This window comes from Vanessa atalanta, chromosome 17 (assembly GCF_905147765.1).
Source record: "Vanessa atalanta chromosome 17, ilVanAtal1.2, whole genome shotgun sequence".
In the NCBI taxonomy this organism is placed as follows: domain Eukaryota; kingdom Metazoa; phylum Arthropoda; class Insecta; order Lepidoptera; family Nymphalidae; genus Vanessa; species Vanessa atalanta.
In genome coordinates, this window is record NC_061887.1 from 7,993,811 (window position 1) to 8,008,149 (window position 14,339).

General features: G+C 29.6%; 1 protein-coding gene across 2 annotated transcripts in view; it reads left to right on the top strand.

The window, feature by feature from the left end:
* The first annotated feature begins 5,596 nt into the window (after positions 1–5,596).
* Positions 5,597–14,339, top strand: part of LOC125070360 (sodium channel protein 60E) — a 186,359-nt gene continuing 177,616 nt past the window's right edge. For both annotated transcript variants that reach the window (XM_047680196.1, XM_047680197.1), the window contains exon 1: positions 5,597–5,898. The gene's annotated coding sequence lies outside the window, so the exon portion shown is untranslated. The remainder of the gene's footprint in view (positions 5,899–14,339) is intronic.

The window sequence follows — 14,339 nt, forward strand, 5'->3', positions numbered from 1 at the left end:
GTCGTCTTGTCTATACAACATGATATAAATGTGAAGATATATTCTTAGATTCAATCATACCCGAGCAACTGGACTTACTCATAAAATTTGACATAAAATTTGATTATTACAACGTAATCGAACTTGATCCCAAATTAGGCGAAAATAAAGGAGACGGAAGGTTTTTTTTTTCTAAAATTTCTTTGGCATAGCCTATCCTATTACGTTTTTGTAGTATTTAACCAGCCAATGGACCTAATGAGATGGCTCATTATTTTACTCTTGGTACATTTATGAATAAAAATAAATTGATAATTAACCTGAATGATTCCGAAACGGATTAAGAATTTCATTTGTTCAGGGACAATGAATTTAATTGTGTCTAGCAGACTACAAGCATTTAACTGCTAAGTTTTATCCCAGTTCACTGTAGAATTCATATTCCTAACCGCTGGTAGTTTCTAAGTTTAATGGCTTGATGGAATTCTAAAACGGCGGGTCAAAACTGACAGGCTTAGTGGATGACGTAAGAATGAGTATATCTTTTTGTCTTTTGATAATTACTGTTCAAAGGTTCATTGACCTTCTCTATTATAGTGGGATACGTTGGGTTTCGAATAATAAATTGATCTGATTTTATTTCATCGATTTTCACTTAAATGCGAAGAAAAACAATTAAATTATTGATAAGACCACCAAGATTTTGTATTTTCTTGTAGTCGATAAAACTTGTCGGCATGTTTTTTTCATCCATCTTTTAGAAGTCCTCTACTGTTGGCTAAATTGCCAAGCCTAAAACTTAAAAACGAGTGAAAGCACAAGAAGCAGCTCATTGTTAATAATTATGAATGTTTGGTAAATCAAAGTACACTCAACGCTCAACCGAAAAATTATAATAATCATTATTATTTTTCGGTTTAATATACTTATTGCCAAATTTCAAAGGAAAACGAAATAATAAATAAAGAAACACTTAGATATTCATATATATTTAAAAATAATATCTACGTCTTTATGTACCAATTTCCTACGAAAGTCAGCGATCATAAAGATCGAACTTGTATCTTCGATACCACGGCTCTAAATAATGAATTGGTACTATTTCTTTAACCAAGATGTTCTTCTTCGACCCCCACTCCGTCTTCCTTGCATCTCACCCTGTCAGTTGTAGTAGCTCGTATTTTCGGTTTCACATTATATTCAAGGTAATTTTTTTTTTCAATATATAACTTCTGCTTTTTTTACACGACCTAGCACGGTTATGTTTTTTATTTTGTCTCTCCAGGATATCGTTATCATTCTCTTGTATACCCGCATTTCGAAGGCTCCAATCTTTTCATAGCTCGATTCTTTGGAGGTCCATGCTTCAATGCCAAGAAAACGTAATAGCGTGCTAATCTCGCTCGTAGCTGAATGTTCAGCTTTCAATTGCATAGAAGTTACTTAACCTTAAAAAAAAACATTTCATAATCACAAACAAAAATATTTAATACATATACCCAATACAAGGGTATATGTATTAAATATTATACCTTTTGGTTTTTTATTAATTATAATTAAACAACTCCGAGTAATATAGCCCTTCGCAATTCGCAACGATGAAGTTTAAGATCATTAATAGTTTTTTTTTTTTTTCAGGTTTCGCTCTTACTTGAGCTCGGTTAAAAAGTACCTAAACAACGGAATACAAATTATACTGATTTCGTGAACTAAGAAGGAGCAATAATAAATTTATATTAAAGCGTTGTCTGGTGCTGCGTTAATATTATGAGTCGTGTATCAACATAAATACATACATACATATTATTTATTTTGATTTTGATTTCCTTTATCTGTAGGATAATTATTAGTAATAATATAACTTCGATCTATTATTTATTCAAACTCTGTGTACGACGTTTATCGTACATCATATTTTGAATATTATTAACAACAGTTCGATATAGCTTCGAAAACATATTTTGAACCAAAGCTATAAAATATGATTTGTGGCTTATTTTTCTCTCACTTTATCATATTTTATGTAAGGGTACATTAATCAGGATATAATAATTTTAAATAATAGAAACTTTAAGAAAATCATACTCATTTATAAACTCTTGGAAAGAAATTCCATTTAACATCAAAATCGATATAACACGTTCGCTTCATTCGAATGTAAGTATTCATAATTGAAAATATAACGATTAACGATTCTTTATAAAATTGTCTTTAAGACGTTACGTAAAAAAAGTTATCCAAGAAATTTTAGTCTAATTTTTAGCGTACACTGTGGCAAGTTCGTAACTTCGCTTGCTTGGCTCGTTAACATGAACTTTGTGTAGTCTAACTTACGACGGCCGATTGTCGTCACACAGTGGAAGTTGGATCTTTTAAGCGAGTAAAGCTCTATTGTAACGGCTGAAAGCGATTAGCTGTTAAATGATTCGGCTTGTTAGACTATCGGCTTACTATTTTACCGTAATTATGTTCTAGTTTACAATGATTACGCTCACTAATTTGTGGCCTAATTTACGCAGTTATACTCACAAATTTGTAAACAAATATATTTTTAGGTCGAGTGACTGGCTATCATATGCAAACATTTATTTATTCAAAATGTAGACAATTACCAGAAATTGTTTTACGATAAAACAAATCAGTTCTTATAAATAAATTATCGGTATTTTATTTGAAATCGTATTTTTTACATAGCTTATAAAAATGATAATTATTATTATTTAAAATGCACGGAAATAAAGAAAACATGTCGGCAAATATCATTGGAAAATAATAGTAATTATTTATGAAGGCGGTTTTTTCATTTACTACCAAAATTTGTGGAATTTTAAAAATAGCCGAACACTGACACGCCGAATTTCAGAATACTATGTGTGCGTGGGTTGGTCTTTTATCCTTCGTAGTGAATTTACTTTGAAAAAGTTATTGACATTCGCTTAGAATTGAATTAATGGTATTGTAAGAAAATATTTCGACATAATCTTCGTATAATGACCGATCTGTCTTTTAAAAATTCTTATAGTTTAATATATATATATATTTTGTCACGTACTGGCCGACTGTTGTAATTACCATCGGCCATTAAAAATATTTCTTAGAACGCCAATGTCTATGGGCAGTGATGGTGACTTACCGTGGTGGCCCATATGTTTGGCTAGGTGTATTATTAAAATAGTCAATATTTTTGCAGTTTCTACGAACAGATGTGACCATTTACCGACGACATTTTGCTGGTTTTACTTTCGAAAATAATTGTACCAGTAGGTCTGACATACGTACTAGGTTGCTACAATTTAATGGGATAAATATTTTTAAATAAAATAAAATATCGAAACAATATATTTGAATACACATTTTGATATAAGGATTATTTAAAATCAAATCATTTTCTAACTAGCCAAAGAGTCTATGGTCAAACCTGTCTATTTAAACTAGCTGACTGTCCATCATCAACATTTTTTTTTGTTATTTATTTAATATGAAACATATACGTTACATATATGAATACCTTAATGTCGTAAGTTATTTAATTGGAGATCGTATCTCAGTGGACAAGCGTATCTGAAGTTTAATATCTGGAATGGAATGCATAGCTGCAACCGTGTGATTATCCGTCATAAAGTTCTAGAAATGTTCTAGTTTTGGAACGTGCTTCGAGTGTGTTGCCGGTGATATGTGCTAGTGGTAAGAACTATTCTAGCAATAGTGCTTTATGCGATATGAAATGCTTTGTCCTACGACAGTTAATAAGCAGGATTTTTTGTTATTTAGTTTATTCAATATAATGTTTAAATAATTAATGTAATTCAATATATTTAATATTTTTCTATGAGTTTGAGTTATAATATATAAATATATTTTTTGTGGGAATATCATGCATTTATCATTGCTGTCATTATATTATTTCATGGAAAAGTAATATACTATATAGTATAGACTAAGGCCTCATCTATTTTTAAGGAAAAATGGTGTTGCCGGTGCCGAACGAAACTTGTTCACTTGTTCTAAACAAAGTAAGTTATTAATGAAATAAAAAACTCACCAAAACTAAAATAAACATTATAAATATTGAGTTGGTTAATACTTAACATTAAAATGAGATCAGATAATTACGTAAAACCTAACCGTTCAACCTTCAAGGGCCGGGGCAGTCAGCATAGTGCGGTGGCAGCGGTCATTTAATAAGTTTTTCAACACAAACAGGCCGGCACGCACAACACGCGAGGGTTAGCACGTCGATTCGACCGCAGTCGGTCGATTGCATGTACCGCATTAATCTTACGGTGTTAATAGTAATTTTTAGCTTTTTGTTCTGTTCAATAATTTTGTTAGATACGACTTCGCGTTTACGAAAAATTAAAATTTCTTTTTTTGTGTCACGTGGTTTAATTTTTTTTCAAAAAATTAATCGTTATAATTCAATTTCTGTTTATTATATTTGAGTCATTTATTCCACTGATACTTTTGAAAAAGATTAAATTACAACATGTAATCAAAATTTATGAAAACATACTTAACGTTATTAAAGAGAGCGGAAACTTAACCTTTCGACTAAGCATGATATTGCTTCAACTGAATTTAAATATTTAAGGATAAGTTTCGGTTCTAAATGTAATAACAACACAACATCTTTAGTTGAATTTATTTATATTTAATTATCATCATTTTATTTATTTTAAATTAATCTAAAACATCGTTATATTTCATATTTTATGACGTACATAAAAATGTTTAGTCTGTTACAGCGGACAATGAGCATCTAAGGGGAAGCCCCATGACCTCGCAGCTCAGTATCATTAATTATAATAAAACGTTAACTCACTGCTATTTAAGTGACTCCTATTTTAAAATAAAATACCATGGCTTTATTATGTAAGTATTTCATGGTAAATAATTATTAAAAGTAGATGATAATGTTTTTATTCTTATATTATTTAGCACTTTTATTTCAAATCTTAGTAATGTTGGTGTTTTAAATTGTTTATGATAGCTTGTGTACGAATGCGCAACGCGTCGTAGCAAAGCGTTGACGTAGTCGCGTAGCACGTATGTAGGACGTCACGCGTAGACTTCGCGTAGGCGGCTTTTTCTGCATTGCGCGACTTGTTTCAAGAGTCAAGCTTTTTCATTAGTCAAAAATTAATGAAATATGTTAGGATCGATATTTAAATATATATTACCGACGCACATATTACGAATAAAGGAATTAATTGTTTTAAAACTTTGAAATGGTAATATTTTTGGTGTAAATATTTTTTATTTATATATATTACATATTCATTTCTTGTTTGAAATGCGCATGAAAAAAAAAGTTTTATTATATTTATTTATAAACTCGTTTCATCTGTATTAATCGATAGCAACTTTTAAGCTATTTTGTGACCTAGAAAATTATAGGATCGCGTTACAGTACCGACCGCATTGTATTCGATCGAGTTAACTTTTTACTTTCACGAAACGTACGCTGAATCGATAGACGGCCGTCGCGGTTGCAGCTTTACAATTATTGTGCCGCCTGTAGCGCGAATTTAGGGCAATGAGAGGCGGTGGCGGTGGCGGCGAACCCGGGCAGTTCGCCTCGCGCCGCACGCCGGCCGCCCGTGTGTTCGAGTCGTAGCCCGCCGTAGCACCCTACTCCGCGCGCCTCGCGTCTCGCGTCTCGCGCCATCGCGCCGCCTGCCATGCGCGCCTCGCACCCCCTCACCTACTGACACAGCATACCACACTGTTGCGCGGGCTCACCGCCACATCGATTCCACCACATGACTCTAGTGCCGAACCCCGTGAAGTGATAATGAGCGTGCGAAATGAGGACCCCAGTGCCTGTCCTGACCTACTTCAATATTACAGATCGATCTCAACATTTGACGTAATGCCGATACATTAAACCGGTGTTTTTAATGACCGAGCGCAACTAAGGTATGTTGAACTTTCGAAACTTATTTTCTTCTCATTAGCTAAGTAAACAAGTAATGTAAGTGGTAATCCACTTATGATACTAACTATGTTATATGAAAATAAAAGTTTTCGATTCTGTGCCACTAAGATTTGCCATTACTTTTTGTCTCAACGAAAGTTGCTACTTTTCTTACATGTTACGTTCGGCGGGTAGTAATTTAATTCAGATCGTCTATTACATTTCATCTGTAGGTATTGTAATATCATATGCACGAGCTATTTTGTTGTGTTTAAGACATCATTTGGTCCTAAATGATCAAACAAATATCACCAATTATATATCTAATATATATTTTACACAGAGATTATGTTCAATTAAATATTTAATTGTGAGCTCATTTATCCAAAAAATATAATAAAATAATTAATTACTTATTAATTATTAATAATATTATCTTTAACAGATAATACGAACTTGAAAGCTTTGTATTAAGAATCGAAACTTGTGTCAAAGATTAACCAAATTTATTGAAATTATTATATCTACCTCTTGTATATAAGTGTTTAGTAAGGAAGCGAATGATAGGATTTATATATTTTGTCATATTTACAAGCTTTTAATATATATACTAAAATATTTGCTTTGAATTTATTCTTGTCGTCGCGCCGCCGGCAACTAAAACCAATACAGCTGTGAGATTACTACTGGAAATATTCTATTCCAACGTTTATTAGAAAAGGAAAACGGAACTCGATACTTTGTCTGTGCAAAGTTTCATTTTTATTTAAATAAAATGTAGAACAGTGATTACTTTTTTTTTCACACAATCTGAAATATGGGTGCCACCCGCTTTACAATAATTTGTAGTGCTTTGTTTCGTTTGGAACGGTAGGTTAGCCAGTGTAATCATAATCAAAAGAATAATGTAAGTTAAAATAATGGTGGTGGTATATTTCTATCAGTGTCAGTGTGTGTGGGTGAAGGTGACCACGTACAATCACGTGGCCAATTTGATTGAATAGGGTAGAATTTATGTAAAGGACATATCAGCAACGTAATTTTTAGTTCCAAGTGTCTAATATCTTTGATATATATAATTTTACTAAAAAAATGAATTTTATTATTCTAATATAATTAATCTGCTAAGGACTATAAAGAAAAAACCAAACGGGGAAAACTAATTGTAACATTGTTATCTACTTTAAAGAATATTCGATATAATTAAATACAAAAAAAAAAAAAAAACTTTCAAAAATATTTTGGTTTAGTGATATACACGAATTTACCAAAAGAAAATATTTTTGTTATCGTTGCGTGAATAAATATTTAACAAAATATTGTTTCACTCTATAAAATTAAAACCTACATAAATGTGCAAACATTTTATTTCCCCTGCATATCTCCGGTTGAATATTATCATAATATATTTTAAAGCATGTCATTCGCTTCGATTTATTAAAAATGGCCTTCTTTAAAATTCTTTATTCAAAATAAACAAGAAAAATGAAAAAAGAGATGTCACAAATTTGCGATACATTTTTCCGTTAAATCATTAAAACTGTAATTAAAAATTATAAAAGCCGATTACGTCTCAATTTGCTTATTTAATTAAAATATATTTTAATGAAAATCACATTTCACAGTTTAATGATTTTAAATATACTGCCACCAGTTAGTATTTAAATTAAAAAAAAATATATTCAATTATTATTATATATCTGATTGAAAATTTATAAAAATTGTGCAATTTATAAAATTCTTAGAATAATTTGTTTGTACTACACACATACAAACATGTTATAAGAATCAATCAATCATATTTGTTTCTTGCATTTTTTTCCTTATTGTACTATTCTTAATAAGTAACAATGAATGAAATTGTTACATATACGCCTAAAACGATTGTGATGAAACTTGTGAGTTGTTTTGCATACGCGCGTGAAAGATCAGGGCACAAAAAAAATCTTATTTTATCTATTATATATATTGTGTTGTTTAACCCATGCGAAGTCAGGACGGAAAACTAGCTATTTATAAAATGGAAAGGTTTTTAATATGTTGCATATAAAATAGTTTGAGTCGTAAATTAAGTATTCCATAATACTCGTAAGAGTAGGCTTGGATAAGGTATATTTTAATTAAACAAATAACGATATTATGTACATTGTTACAAACATGTTCAACTTAATATTTAGATTCTTGCAAATATCAATATTAAACAATATTTGGATTTAATTACTGCGATATTTGTTTATTGTCTTTCAATTAATATAAATCTAAACATAAACGAACGTAAGGTTGAGTTATACGCGAATTCGTCACCAGAAGTTTATTATTTTCCACTAATATGAAAATACTAATAATATTTTCCACTAATATAAAACTATTTCAGGGGATAAGAGTTTCGGCGAACTTTAAGTAAATTTTGGGCGTATTTTATTTATAAGTCAGGTGCGGAAATAAAGAGGCGGTTAAACTTTCAAAGTTATTCGTCTTTAAATTTGAAACTACTCGTTTATTTATCATGAAGTTATAAAAATATGAATGAATATAAGTATTCTTGTGTGTTTCTTACCTTATACAATTTCATACGATTTTATTCAGAAAAACACCTTGTTTCGTACCACCGATTAAAATTACCACAAGTGTTCTTTGTTCAGGTCTATCTACGTTCTATTGTGTTCTAGATTCAGGAAAATAACATCGAAGATAACGTGGTCGAAGTGCCAGTGTATATGGCCATAAGTGATCACTTCTAATCAGGTCGCCATTATTCATTTGCTTTTAATAAATAATATCAAAATCACATTTACCATAATAAAAATATTTGAAAAAAAAAACACAGGGACGTAATGGGATCGCTTTCCCGTCCCGTTTAATAATATTTTTGGGATAAAAGGCGAACAAGTTCGAGAAGGTCGCTTCTGTTATAGACATCGCTCAGAAAGATCCTATCATCCTTAAGCTTTGTGATTTTCTTCTGGTCATTCTTCCAAACAACTTTTTAAAATGGTATTTAATGGAAACTAAATTAAAAAAAGACATAATAAATCTTACTTTGAAAGTAATGTTATGAGAATTTAAATTGTTATTTATATAGTAATATATATTTTTGTATACTTTACACTTGTAAACTTTACATTTTTTTGTGAAATTAATAATAAGCTTGAAGTTATATCTCGCATGTTGTAAGGTTCAGCACAATGGCGTGCTTCTATTAATTATAATATTCAATTATTTTCAACATTAGTTCGAATATAAAATTAGAACTCCACTTACTATAAGGTTTAATATTGCAGTAATTTTATAACAAAAAGGAACAAATAAACTCTACGATGAAAAATATCCAATTTATATAAAATTTTAATGATACATAATTTAACACTTAGCTCGACTCGTTTGACATTTTTATGTTAGCTGTTCGGCCTTCACAGATCAAATCGACCATTGACTTAATATGAAATCACAATGCGAAGCTCTAAGACAAAGCTAATGAGGCTATATTTGTCAACAAACGATAAGCTTAGGAGCACGGTAACAAATGAACACGACATCAACACACTCTGATTTTTCTTTGTGGAAGAATTCATTTTAATATGCACACTTGATATTTAACTAGTTCTGCTCGTGATCTATTTATATGAGCTTGCGTTATATAAAGAGATAAATGTCTAAGTCCAAGATTTTCATGTTAATAATTATTTATAAATATAAATTAATAATTTATAAATATAAATAGTAATACGATAAAAAATTGGCCCCATGAGACCACAATGCGTGGTGAATAAACTTGAAATTATTCTCGAAAAGGGAGGGGATAGCCCACCAGTGAGATTTTATGTAACTTTACTACATCCGTAAGATAATACTTATGTTGAACATGTTCTCCATCATGTCATTCCAAACATGGTACGATTATATGTCTTAGTACTATATAAACGAATTGGAGATATGTTTATACATTTATTAGTACATAAACGTAATTAAATTTACGTCCACGTCCGATGGTGGTTTAATTCCTCATTAGATGTTAATCCGATAACACGATTTGTTCGCTCCATCATAATAATTATTTTAATTTTAAATCACGTAATTGGTTCAATCACAATTCGATTGTTACCGATTTTAAATCGTGCAGTAATAATAAGGATCGTTTTAAACGAATCGTAACTGTATGAATTTTATAATATATTCCCATTCGTGTTTATATTCCGGCCTGTAACATAGTCGTTTGTTTTGTTTAACCAATGCATATGTTTAATAAAATATGTCATTTTAAATCGTGTGTTAACGGCAGTCATACCTATATTTTTATTATTGTTTTCGATGGTTGTCAACTGTGGTCACGAGTTGACATCCATCGAAAACAATAAGTCCGCTAGTCAGAAGTCCGCTAAGAAACATCGGGAAATAGTAAAAATATACACGAGCGCTGTCAAAATCGCTGGAGCTTGAATAAAGTGCTTTAAAGAGATATCTATTTAAAGATGTACAAATGACTATTTCTTTATATGCAAGTGGTACTTGTGTAAATATAACTTGGTATGGACATATGTGTGCAATAAATGTCATTTTGTTTGAAAAGATACGGGAGATGTATTTATTTAACCAATTATAAGAAACTGATCTTCTTATAATTGATTACAATGACCAGAAAAATATTAACCATATGACTATAAATGGGATAGAGAAAGCGATTTATTATATCAACGATACCGTTTTACGAACAAATATATTGTATATCATTGTGTATATGTGTATGTATAGCACGCCACTCATAGTTTTATTTAACAAGTTTTTTTTACCTTACAATTTGTATCGCTGTGGTGTTACATCTATACATATACTAAAATTGGAGTGTCTGCTTGTAATATTAAAATAACCGCATTTTACTAAATGCATATGTATGTATATACGGTACATATACCTAAATGACATTTTTTATAATTTTTGTCTGTCTGTCTGTCTGTCTGTCTGTCTGTTTGTTCCAGCTAATCTCTGGAACGGCTGGACCGATTTTGACTGGACTTTCACTGACAGATAGCTGATATACTAAGGAGTAACTTAGGCTTTACTTTTATTTTACAATTATATGTAAAATAATAATAAATTTACGCTTTTTTTATTAAATTCACTGCTAGTTATATATATGTATATAATATACATAAATTTTAAATGTATTTCTTAATAGTATAAACGTAACAATTATCGTTGGATGACTTAACCTTGCAACAATACATATCAACGCGCAAATACATAAAACAAAACTTGATATTTACAGCGTTACAAGTAATGGGGATCTAAAGTTATGGGAAATATTTACTTGTTTGTGAACGAATTTTCTGCGAACTCGCATGTTTAACTTTATTACAGTTGTTTTATTAGTTATTTCAGTTATTTTAAACAAAGTCAAGGTTAGCTAAATGTATTTGTCTTTATTATTTCAGATAGTAAACAATTTAGGCAAAATACGCGTTTGATTTATGAGTCGTAAGATGTATTTTTACATCTCTACGAAAGCAATATCGGTTTAATTTATTTCGGTTGGTACAGTAGCGTGAAAAAGTTTATTTGTTGTTATTTTTATTGCAGCATTGTAATTTTGATATTTTCGTTCACGACTTAATTTGTTTAGATTTTGAATTAAGATAACTATATCTGGATTCGACTATACAAAGATCGATAAAAGTTGAAAAATTAAAATATATTTTTATCGTAACATATACTTTGTGTAATCAAGTTTATATTTTGTTGGGTTGTAGGTTTTGTGCAGGCTCCAAATATATACCTAGCATGTATTACTGTATTTATTTTGTTTTAAGTGCAAGTAAAACATTTCTTATTAGCCATTAATAATTTGTATTTATAATTCTAATAATATTATGCTAGTATTCAATGATAATTCGCGACATGAGATCATAATGCGTATTGAAGCTTCAAATCCTCAAAAAATGTAGAATGTCATAGCCCAGCAGTGGAAAATTTACAGGGTTATACTTTACTACTACTTATAAAATAAAAATTAAATGTTAATATGTCCCCCATATAATTCCAGATACAATTGAATATATATCCTATTTATTTGAAATTGTAACAAGGTCTTCCCAAAGTCTATGATTATACATTATACATATTAGAGTTACAGGCATTTATATAGCAACTTTGTGATTTACACAAGTTAATGCTTTCAACTCATTTAAATAAAGATTAATAAAGGTTATACCGGAATTATTATGAGTGTTTCACTAAGAACTTTTAAGATTAAAATATGTAAATTGATATCGTTTTACATTTGTTAAATTTTCAATATTTTCTGCTGAAATTTCATAATATATAAGAAGAATAACTCAATGTTTAATGTTTCCTAAGGTTAAGTACGGAGAGCAGGCATTTTCCCAGTAGTGGGACATTGAAAAGCTTATTGTTATTTTTATTTATATTATTAAGGATACAGGAGATAAGATAACTATAAAACTATTCATAAGATAAATGTGTTATTGGTAAATATTAAATAATATTAGTTACCATCGTTTTACAGAAGTTGTTAAAGTTGAATTTGTACTTTTAGAGATCTGTTAGATTTGAAATAAATTATAAATGAAAGAAAAAATGTCGAGTGTTGCGTAATATTATTTTCAACTATTTATATATTATTTTGTTATATAAATTGTATATATTATAGTAGATAAGCTTATAAATATAAGACAGTCCAACTATTATCTGCTGCGCTAATTTTGCGGATTCATGTTCACGATAAATACTAGTATGTAATCGTATTTATTCATATCTATTCGTATTTAGTGGTATTAGGTGCGTTGAAATACACTCGTACTACTCATTTTATACACATGTGTGTCTGGCATTTTTGAACACATAATAACAAATGTTTAAGCACATTTTAATGTATGATTTAAATACAATATTTATTTATTATAATTTCATATCAATAACTGATATCACAAGAGTACCCAAAACAAAAAACAGTCAACAAATATCGCGCAAAAGCAGTCTTATAACGATCTCTCACAGATAAACTATGTTAAAATACGTTTCGTATGAGAACAGATAAGTGCAAACATTACAAAGGAGATATTATTACATACGAAAATTTACATTTAAGTATAAGAGTAAGCTGAACCTATCTCTACATCCCAATATATAAAATATACATTTTAAAATGCGTTCTACTAAAATTATTTAACAAAAATAACACTTTCATTGAAATGGATTTAGGCTACGATTGTACACGTTCATTGCTTATGATTTATAGTGACCTTGATAAGAAACCTTGTTACCAACCCCATCATACGCATTACAGTTTTAATGTTGGTAATAACCTGTGTCTATATTCGATACATTATATTTACGACAAAATAAATTAAATCGAGTATAAATAAATTTAATTCGAATAAATACCTATACTGTATTATTCATGAGAGTTTCCAAATTTAAATATTATATAAAGAAATAAATTAAAAAATGACGTTTTCTTTAATGTATGATTTCTTGTATAGATGATAAAATAGGGGGAGTTTGTTTGTGTGTTTCTTTGCTTCTCATACGAGTATGTTAGTAAAATTTAATTCTATACAGTCGACAAAATAGTTTGATTTGTGAATAAGATAAACTTTTGAGTTTCTTACTGATTCATCTCGAGACCAGAGAGGATTTTATTTAAATTTAATTTAATCTAGTAATATCACGTTTTAAAGGTTCTTTTAAAAGTTTACTTTGATGAAGTATACTTTGTTCTTTTTTATCGTGGTAAATCTTTGCGCTGGCCGTCTTTGGTTCTTGAACATCTCGCTGAAAGGCCCATGCCTATTTTTATTCGTCCAACGTGTTCATAGTCGTTGATATTTAGAAATGATAATTAGATATTTAGATACAATTCGAATGAATTGAACTAAATCATCGGTTTTTCCTCCAGTTTTTTGTTAAATACAAAATTGAAATTAAAGTCAAATGGTTTGTGGGTCACTCAATCTTATTCGGTTTCAAAAATTCTATTAACTTTGATCGAGAATTTACTCGAGATATTTGTAATATTATAATATTTTCCATAAAACATTTTTTGTTTATGTACATGTTCTCGTTACTGATAACGCTGATATTAAAAAATATTTACATATATTAAACGGACGATAGAAATGCGATAGTCTAGATATAATAATACTATAGATATAGTAGTAGATTTTAGTATTAATCGGATTACTTAACTTCCCACATATTTAATTGTATCATATATATGACCATAACTACTGACTACAATCATAATCTATACTTATGTATTTATGTTTATATATATATTTATATAAAAGAAATACTTCAAAAGTACACATTTGATTGACTTGAAATTTAGCACAAATTTAAAGAAATATCAACTTTAAGGAGAGGAAACGGGATTTTATGTGAATTTGTACCATCGAAATCGGATCGGACAGTTAATGATCTTTTCCAA